Source organism: Eurypyga helias, unplaced genomic scaffold (assembly GCF_000690775.1).
Source record: "Eurypyga helias isolate BGI_N326 unplaced genomic scaffold, ASM69077v1 scaffold22502, whole genome shotgun sequence".
In the NCBI taxonomy this organism is placed as follows: Eukaryota; Metazoa; Chordata; class Aves; order Eurypygiformes; family Eurypygidae; genus Eurypyga; species Eurypyga helias.
In genome coordinates, this window is record NW_010235597.1 from 5,286 (window position 1) to 16,201 (window position 10,916).

Consider the following 10,916-nt stretch of genomic DNA (forward strand, 5'->3'; position numbering starts at 1 on the left):
TGGATTTGGATGGGGTGACACGGCCTGTAGTTATACAGCACTTTTCTCCCTCTTGCCCACTTTGCTGACTGTACTGTCCCACAGATGTACACCTGGGGCCATTGGGAAATGGTCTCCTGCTTTCCCTCTATACAGAAGAGTGGTCGAGGAATTCCCAGCCAGGATAAACCTGCAGAAGTCGCGGTCTGTTCAGAAGTGCTCCCAGACAAGAAAGAAAACCTTATCTAGGAATTTAGGTCATGGAGTGAGATGAAAGCCATGCTGCTTCCATGGCCAATCTCATGGCAGCCTCTGCATTTGAAGTCACTGGAAGAAAAAAAACCTCATTTATTGAGATCATCAGAACTGCCAAAGGGATTTGGATTAATTTGAATGGGGAATTGGTACCCAAATCCCACTGGCAGCTTTCAGTCTCAGCCTTCACAACCAATTCACTAGCAATCTATGGGCTAACGTGCAATTTTGCTTGCATGATCATGCAGCCTTTTACTGCTGCAAACAGTAAATGCATTTGGATACAGAAAATCACGACCAGAATTTACAAACCAGAGATGGTGAGGTAGAAACAAAACTGTCCCACTCTGTCCACAAAGGCTTGTTCTTTAAATGACAGATACCGATCCGTTCAAACTAAGGGCGAGGAAGCAACAGCTCCATAAGCCTCATTAATGGGATCTGGTGATGAGACTTGTACAATGCAGAAGCAGCTCAGAAACTCTTGCAGCAGCCACAGCACAGAGAGACCCTCACCCAGCACAGGAGGGACCTCTGTGCCAACACGGAGAGCCAGGAAGGCAGATGTTGATCCAAAACTGAAATATAAGCCCGTGCAACATGATTGCAGGCAGGGATAGGTCATGAACAGGTCTCTCGGCGAGGAATCGCCATGACCAGAGACAAGCTGGAGCAGATTTAGGGGCTGCACACCAACAGGTAGATGCAGGAGGTGTGTGAGGGCAGGTAGCAAAACCAGTTTCTAAAAAGGTCTTTAGCTCAGAAGTTAGGATAAAAGCAGCTATTTTTGTTTTAAGAAAAAAATCCAACTCAAAACTCAAAAAAAACCTTCTGGGGCCTAATTTAAGGGGAACAGACCTGAGCCCAAGGCAAAACAAAGGGTCTCTCTGCTTAAAGCAGGGATATTGTGAGAGTGCATCAGGCTTTCCCATGCCCTGAAGTGCTTGAAAGTGGACCTAATTGCTCATTGAGGGCATATTTTAATTAACTTGGAGGCTTCCTAAGTGAAGAGTAATGATAAATGGTGTACAGTGAAGTTAAACTGCATTTAGTGACTAAGCAGGAATCCCTTAGCTTTGAATCAAAAACCTCCTATGTCCCATCAGCAACATGATTAATGGCAAAGTGTTTTGCATTTGCAGCCGTAACCACGGACAGAGGAGGGATCTGAACTGATGGCTGAAAGCTTTTCGGCTTGTGTTTGAAGAGTCAGACCATTCAAGCACAGCGCACTGCCTTGCTCAGAGCCCGCAAGTATTTTTGTGGCTGGCACCACTTATGTGGGCCACAGTTGACAGCAGTGATGACCCCTGAAGCTCCACATCTTGGGCTCGTGGCCTTTTCCCATGTTCTGGGATTCTCAAGTATAATTTAATTTGCCTGGCACGAGCTAGAGCTGATGCAAAATACACATTGTGTAAATACAGATATAAAGTTCCTGGCAATTGCAGCCTTTCTGGAATTAATGATTTTGGAAGCAACGCTTCCAAGGACGGTTGTGAGGAGCTGTAGAAAAACTGGGAATTTTTGGAATACCATCTAGCTGCTACTTAACGCTTGACCAAATAAAAATCAAAGGGAGCCTGTAAGGGCGTTGAAACGAGCTTGCAATGGGAATAATTTCATCTGCATTTACAGCACAGATTCCTAATAGCAGCTGATGACAAATCAAATTATTAGCTTATTTACTTGTGCGTATTAGCATTTTGTCAACCATTTCTTGTCTTTGCTTTTAAACTAACCTAGCTGAAAGCCCACCAGCCTGCTGTGAGCTTAGCAAAAACTGTGTTAACCACAGCGTTTTATCTGCCTGCGCTTCACACGACTTGGGTGGCTGTTCTCTGGGATCAGCAGGTCTCTTCTGCAGAGCGGGGTGGTCACGCACGGTGAAAGCGGAACCAGCCCGCTTGGAGACTGCCACATCCCATCTGATGGTGGCATATGACGTCTCCAAGTCAGCCGAGTTTAGCTGAATCTTGTGTTGGTTTTCCCTAGGTTACAAGTGTGTAGGAGAGAAAATGGCTTCTGGTTTCTACTGGAGGTGCTGGGCTACAAGTTTTATCTCTTTCCGACTCACTCAATGGCACATTGGGTGGAACTAACCTGGGTTGTGGCTCAGCTTCAGCAAAGGGAGATGCCACATCTTGAGCGTCCAGGCTCCAAAGCAGTTACACGAGAAATGCCAACTTTGCTGGAGATGCTCTTCACGTTCCCCCTCTGCTTCTATGGCCCAAGCGCCGAACTGCACAGCAGAAGGCGTGAGGCTCGCTCACAGCTGTCGCTCGTGGGTAAGCAATGCCTGCTACGTCCAGGTCCTGTTCAGCTGGTGCTGTGTGAATGCCCCCAGAGTGGCTGTCCCGACTTGCTGAGGCCATGAGCCATGCACACCTCGTCAGTGAGCGGAGTTGGGTGCTTCGGCTTAAGGCTGATCTGCGTGAAGAGCAAAGGAACCTCTGCGTGGTCCTTGCTCACAGCAGAGCCAGCGCCGTCATTAAAAATACTCCTGGTCTTTAGGGGAAGCAAATACAAGCACAGGCTTGATCACGCCCAATTCTGAACCCGGAAACATCTAGGTCCAGCTCAGAACCCCAGTGTAAGGACAGAGGGGTGTGCGAGCAGCTGAGACTGCAGTGGGCAGCAACTCGGTAACACAGACACGGCAACACGAGCGTCCGGCCCTGCCCAGGCAGAGCACGTACGGGTGAGCTGGGGAAGCTGCAGCCGAGGCTCTGCTCCCGTTCCCGGGCCCAGTTCCCCGAAACATCCACGGCACCACTTCTGCACGGCGCTACGAGGGGACACGTGCAAGGCCAAGGCGCGGTGACATCAGAACCATGTGGCAGCCACGTGGCTCCCAGCTGCGGCATCCCCAGCCCTCACGGGACCACAGCAGAGCCTGCCTCCCCGGGCCTGGCCGCTGCTACTCTCACAGCCTGCCTCTGCCCAGGCCTGGGTGTCGCAACAGGCTGTGCAGGCCAGAGAGACAGCACCAGGCCTTCTTGCTGTGCAGGGTCAGCTCCTGGAATTAATTGCTGCAGGATGTCAACAAGATAAAATTTAGCAGGATTCAAGAGAGGATTAGACAGTCCTGTGATCAGGAACATTTGTGCAATGCTAACTGGGTCAAAGAAATACAAGAGAAATTAAGCATTGTGATTCCCCGAAGGGCTGAGCCGGTACCAGCTGGATTTAAAAGATTCCTCCCCACCTCCTCTTCCCAGTCTTTTTACAGCAACAAGCAAATAGCAGCATCTATTGCCAAGTGTTGTCTCTTTCCTTAGAATAACGAAGCATCACCTGTTCTAGGAAGTCTTCGAGAGCCACAGCAACGGCTGGTCTGTGCTACAGTGTGTGGTGGAACCCCTCCTGCATAATTTTAAAGAAATGGAAGTTTTACCTTCTCTGCTGCCTCTGAGCTTCAGATCAAATCATTTCTCAAGAAGAGAATGAGCTGCAGAATAAACTGGCTGCAGATGAGCTGGTTGGGTCTCCACCCTGAAACCCTTTTCCAAGCATAATTAACAAAATCAATTATTTAACTGTATGATAGCATCAACTAGAAATACATGCAGGGGTAATAGCTGAACCCAAAAGCCAACACTAGTGGTATCGTAGGGAAGTGTTGGGGGGCTAATTGGAGCGAAGGTTTCTACTGCCAAAGAGAGAAGAAATCAGGTCTTGCTGCAAGTCAGCAAAACAGCAAAATCCTCAGCGAAAGACAGACTTTGCTCTCCAGACGGGGAGATGCACACTAGCTGCTCCATGGAGGTAGCTACCATGGAGGTAGTAGCTGCTGGCTGGGGCGCCCCATATCCTCTTTTCCAAAGTTTTCCTTTTCGTTAGAAAGAAGCTGACAAAAATCTACAGTCTGTGCACATTTTTCTGACACCGTAACAACACTCCTGGCAGAACTGGCCAGAAGGCACGGCGCACTGGGTGTGACAGCAACAGTAGTGCAACCGCTCCAAGCCCATCCGTTCACTTCATTAAACTTCGCTGTCTTCAACAAAACGATTCTGAGAGAAATGTCTCACTGAAGCTAATGCTGGCACCAGAAAGTTACCTGGAAATCCCAGACAGGCAGCAGAGATCTTTGGATTCTGCGACCAAAGACAAAACCTTCTTCCTACAGCCCACTGCAAACAATACAGGAGAGAAGGGAAAACATGCCAACATTTAAGTATCAACCCATTAGGCTTGGCAGCAATTTGGGATGCCCACCGCTTTCGAAATTTTGGTATTTAAAAATAAGAATGAAAGCAACAGCTGCCAAAATTGCCGAGGAACCCTCCTCAAACCTCCCCACCACATTCTGTTGCATCCAATGCCATTTGGCCAATTCCAGCAATCTCATTTCAAAATGAAGTGCAAAACGTTTTGCAAAATCGGATTGTTTTCCGTTTTCCTGCTCTGCCAGGAATAGCAACACTTCATACAGCCTGTCACAGCTCCGTCACACTCTGAGACACGGTGGGGCTGCGAAGACCCAGCTATCAGACAAAACGCTCTAATTAGCATTTATTAGAATTCTTTCCTTTCTCATTAACAGTATCAAGGGCTGCATTTACACAGCAGTTTGTCACACATCTCTCTTCTTTTTTCCCCCCCCAGAGAAGTGTTTCTTGCTTGGATCACAATAAAACCGTTGGACTGTAAGATTTTACTGCTCCGGGTACAAGCGCCCACATCCCGACCCGCGCAGGCTCCCGAGCCATCGCAGCTCCGTTGTACTTCAGCCAACACAGATTTATGTACCTTTACCCATCGGGGCCTTGGCAGACATATGTAAGGGGGCACTGCTTTCAGAGCCTTGTACAAGGCATTCCACGCCAGCCGTCGGGTGTTTTTAAAGCCCCTACGAACACGAAGCACTGCACGGCAGGCATTTCTTTTACTGGGGGCAGAGGAGGGAACCAACCCGCCCGACAGACGGAGGGCACATCGCCCGGCCGAGAGCAACTCCGGGCAGGACATGGGCACAGCTCTGTGCTCCTCTCACACTGTTTCATCGACCTGAAAGCAGAGCAGCTGTGACTGTATGCTCACGTACGTACGTAACGGGGCTACGCTCCCTCGGCAGGCTTCAGCCCATGGGGGGTGATGTGATGTGATGTCCTTACCAGCAGGACACGAGGGAGCAGAAACAACCGACGAGTCAGAGCCGGGGACCACAGGCGTGATCTGGTCTGCAGACCTGACACCCAGGACCTTCAGCAAGTGCTGCCTTTTTGAGTTATTTTTGCTTTCTGTAGAACGGGAATGATACTTACTTAGAGGAAGAAGGATTTGTAAGATCAGCCAAATCTATAAGAAAAATTATATACAAACAGCTTCGTCCTAGCAGCGAAGAATCCAGGAGGAATCCTCTTCCAGCGGTGGAAGAGCACGTGCGGGGGCGCTGGGTGGGTTCTGTCTCTTTCTTCATTTCCATTGCTCCTACGGGACATGAGTAACACAAAGAAAAGCGGAACGGGAAGACTGGCTGACTAGTGAAGATGATGTAACTAGACGAAAACTGCAGTTTTCACACTGTCAGATGTGAAAGCTTGGTAAAATTGTACAGCCACCCCAAAGCTCAGGGCTGGACCCAGCACGTAAGCCGCAACGCGAATTCTCGCGTTTGGGGCTGCAGGCCCTCCCCACCCGCGCTGCTTCGGTGGGTTAGGACACACCTCAGGGAAAGCCGTCTGTTCTACCAGCACATGTGGTAACTTCATCTTTTGTTCTCCTGGAATATTTGTTTTCCCAGTGAAAGCCCAGTGGAGTTAATGGAAAATTTCCTGTTGGCTGTCAGAGCCAAGACCCAAATTTCTACCTTTTCATCTCCCTCCTTCCTCGCTGGTCCCTGGATGAAGGATTCCATCTAAGAGAGAAAATGTTACCCAGAGTAATCCCAGCCCTTCCTGCAGTCCATCACCCAAACTTACACCAGAAACACTGCTGGTTTAATACGGGCAAGCGTTTGCAGGAATAGCCCACACTAACAGAGCGGTACAGCCTCTCGGAGAGCAGCTGAGGAAGCATAACCCTTCAGCGCTTCACACGCTGCCTTTAAGCATCGCAAAAGGAATGAAAATACAGAAACTCATGAACAGAGGATCTGAAAATCAAAATGCAGTTGGAAAGATAAGCATGCTTGGCTTGCTCCTTGCTCTCTGGGCGATGCATGCAGACATTTTACTGAATATGGATGCTACTGTTTACTGGAAAACTCACAACCATGCTGAGACAAAGGAAGCTCAATCTTCAGAGGTGATAACCAAGACAGGTATTACGTATGTGTGTTCATTTCCTTTGAATGGTACGCTCTAATTCACATTTCTGAGATCGCTCCTATGATGAAAGTCTGAGAGAGTTGGGCTTGTTCAGCCTGGAGAAGAGAAGGCTCCAGGGAGACCTTATAGCACCTTCCAGTGCCTGAAGGGGCTACAAGGAAGCTGGGGGGGGCTTTTTACAAGGGCCTGTAGTGACAGGACAAGGGGGAATGGGTTTAAATTGAAAGTGGGGAGGTTTAGATTGGCTATCAGGAAGTTCTTCATGGAGAGGGTGGGGAGCACTGGGACAGGTTGCCCAGAGAAGCTGTGGATGCCCCATCCCTGGAAGTGTCCAAGGCCAGGCTGGATGAGGCTTGGAACAACCTGGGCTAGTGGAAGGTGTCCCTGCCCATGGCAGGGGGTTGGAACTGGATGGTCTTTGAGGTCCCTTCCAACCCAAACCATTCTGTGATTCAGCAGCAGCTTGTCCACAGACGGCAGCACACGCGCCCCCACGACCTGCCGGCACAAGTCTGACCAGCAAGAACTGGGTTTGCAGCATCCCAACACGCAACCACACCAAGAGGTGAAGCACTCAGAGATGGGGCCTGGCTCATGGCCCCACAGAGCCCAGCAAACTGCAGAGAACAGCTAAACGAGAGAAAAGGTGTAGCCTCGTCAAGCAACTGCCGTGTTCGAGACAGCAGCCCTGCCACGGGGGATACCACGCTGCCAGGCTGGACGTGAAGCAGGATGCTTCTTCCCTTCACCCCGCGCTACTTGTGAGAGCAACTTGTATGTGATTCCCGATGCTCTCCTCTCCCACTGCTTTCTCTGGGAGAGATGGACATGGTTAACAGAAATCCTTGTGCGTCTCTAGGCCTTCCCCCATCTGATCTGCGCAAAGCCCGGTTCAGGTCTGCAGATAAAACCGGTCTTAGCCCTCTTGGCCAAAAAGCAGTTAACTGGTATCCTATTTTTTGAAAAGGAAGGAGGGAAATAAAAAAATCAATAAATCCAGTCTCTGAAGAGCTATCAATACTGTTAGCCACACTGGAGAAACTGCCGTTAATTCTCTGCTGACAGCCAAAGGGAGCAGTTTGTGCCTTGAACAAGAAAAAACTAGAAAAACTAAACTAACTGGGAAAAAACAGCGTGCTGTGAACAATTAGCTGAAGCTTAAATCTCTGTGGTCATTAAACCCAGCAGGAGCATCTATACGTTTTTATTTTCTGTAACGTATTTGGTTTTTTACACTAAACATCTAGCGTTTTTAGAAGAAATAAATCTGTACACTTACACGCCGGGAAGATTTAACCAGAACATACCTTCCCAGCTTTTAAAATTGATAATCTGTGAGAATACCAGGCTTATTTTGGAATAAGAAAGTGTTCAAATGCACCAAAGGTCCCCACAGCTCAATTAACTTTACTGCTTTCCATGCAAACAGCGTAAGCGAACACTTAGAGCGAACAATTAGTGCCTCTGGGTTAGGAGGGGAAGATGAAAAGCAAGAAAATAACCAGAACACTCACCTGTAATGAAGTAGTTTTCTCCCAGAAGGTCACCTGATGGTACCTTGCATATTCTTGTCCTTTCCACTTACCTTTTTCTCAGTTTCTTCCCCTTCCCCGTCGCGCCAGGCTCAATTCCAGACATTTTAATGCTCCTTTGCTCTCATCCATGTCAGTAGAAATGTCACACAGTCACCTGAACTGATTTGGGAAATTCCCACCCTGTAAGGCACAAGCCCAACTGTACTATGGCTGCAGTGGACAGAGGGCACGAAGGACCAGTAACCAGGAGTCTGGCCAGTGATTTTGTATTTGATTATAACAAAAGAGCTGTAGTTATTTTACTCCAAGTTAAGGCAAGACAAATTTTCTCCTACCTGGCTTAGGACCGCAGGACACAAGCTGAGCTCCTCGGGGTGAGAGATGCTGTTTTCCACAGAAGCTCTCAGGACAGGACACCAGGCTCTTCATTAATTTGGGCACAGTTTCCCCTACAGATGGATCTCCCAGTGCTTGCATGTCACATTAGCAGGTATTATTTCAGAGCTCAAAAACTCCCATTTGGAACACACAACAACTGCACTCATCTTAAAGCTTCACGTTAAAGGATCAGATGCAGCAAGCACAGGCCATTGAGGCCTAAGTAGGTCATTTTTATTCCCATGACAACAGCTGGATTTGTAAAGCCATTATTTAATTGGCATGGATGTTACCACTGGAAAAGGTTCGCTCCTGGGCCTGAATTCCCAGAACCACCTGTCAGAACAATCCTGCGTGCCCGGCGGCACTCGGACTGCGCGCAGGGCTCCGCGCACGGAGCCCGTGTTCCACGCACCATCTAGTGGCAAGGCCGATGGGGCGATGGGGGATTCAGAGCGTTTATTCCCAGGCAAAGCAGTGCCGACCCCCTGAACCCGAGTTGGGCGGACGCAGCCAGCGTGCCCAGATGTTTTACGTTTTCTGCTGCTGGCGATGGGATCGTCGTATACAAACACGTGATTTTAGACACACTGATGCGGAAGAAAAGAAAAACAAACCAGGAAGGGGGTAATACTGAAGTGACAGTGCTACCTGAATCTCATTCCAGGAAAAACAAATCAAGAAATCTTCACCTTGTTCCTTTTCCAGGGAAATGAATCGCATCTTTGGATCCCTTCCCACTGCCATAGCCCAAGGCTACTTTGGGCTTTCTGGGGTGGAGAGGGAAGAGGAAGGAGCAGGGTCGGTAGGACCAAAACCCACGGACAGCACACAGCACAACCGACCTTGCTGAAGGATTTGGGAAGGTCAGAAGACGGCCAGATACGAAGACATCGGGTAAAGATCCGAGCAGGTTGGGACGCAGGTTTTCCACAAACTCCGGAGGTATTCGTCACTAACCAGGTCTTCGCTTGGCAATCCAAATCCCCAATTCCAGTAGCTTTCTGGTCTGCAGATCTAGAAAGTCAGAGAAAGCCCAGGAAAGTCTTCCTGGGATTATCAAGTTTATTAGTGCTTCCACTTAACCCTTAACACACTTCACTTGTCTTGGCTGCACCTGCAACTCCTCAGGAAAAGCTTTAGGAATTAAGTTAAAATATGAGTTAGACTTCAAGAAGGTTTGAAACAGATATTGGATTTATTGGTCAGCTATGAGTAGGAAAATACATTGGTAAAGAAAAAGAAGACCCTGTATATAAATATAATACTAACTAGTTAAAATTTGACCAAGAAGAAAGTTCCACTGAAGAGAACAGTAAAAGCCCTTGTTTACCATCAGACATCAGTTTCCCATTTATCTTATTGAAGAGCTGCCTATAGACAAATGCAACATTCTTTGAGCTTAGTGCAGATAATGTGCTGGTTTTTGTTACATGAATGGTAAACAAGAGTTAGTCCAGTGCATTACACATCATACAGAAGTACTGTGAATAAAGACTAAGATATTCTATTTTAGACACTACTTAAACATACCAAGACACTTAAAGTGTTACAAATTTATGCAACCAAAAGAAAAGAAAATAGCAGTTAACATACTAAAAAATACTGTGTCTGGCTGGATGAAGAAGGCTTGCTACTTAAGCGGTTAACTGGATTATTTTTAAGTTTTACAGTGTAATTAGGTTTTTTCTGCCCCCCCCAATGGTATTGTAATTATTTTGTCTTTCATACAGGTTTTTTGTGGTTGAAAAAGCAAACCATAAGCTATTTTCTAAGTCTGCTCTAAAAAAAAACCAACCACCACTTGAGAGATTTACTGAAGTTACATCAAGGATGCAGGCATACAATGTGCTTAAAAGTCAGATTTGTCAAATGCTAACCAGATTTACCTTTTTTTTTTTTTTAAAGCTAAAAGGACAAAATAATTACAACACACACCGATTCATATGCTCTTCTCCCACCCCCCACTCTCCCCCCGCCCTGCGTTATGTTAAAAGCTTGTGGTATTAGTCTGGTACTCTAATTCTTTTAGTTAAAGGTATATTTCAATTTACACTTTGACACCCAGAATTCTTGGTAAATGTAAATAAAACTAGACAAGATGTGGTTGACTGTAGTTTAAGTGGAAAAAAGCCTGGTCTAACCTAACAAAATCCTTTCAACCCCAAGGATGTGACTTTTGCTGTATGTGCTTTTACAACAAGAACACTGAAGGTACATTATGGCAACATCCAAAACCACCTCGAATAAAAATATTGCAAATAACCATTTTATGTTGAAAACTCTGAAGCAAACATTTTGATTTTGTGAAGACACGGTTTATTGCCTTATTCTATGTTATAGCTGGAAATTGAGACTTCTGAGTTAGATCTGACACACAAGTATATTTTCTTTGAGAGATTGTTTGACAAAGTTTATCTCAGCTCTGTTTTGGTGCCATCTGATCTTTCATCCTCCTTCCTTCAGCCCCTGGTCATAGGTGCAGTCCAGTTAA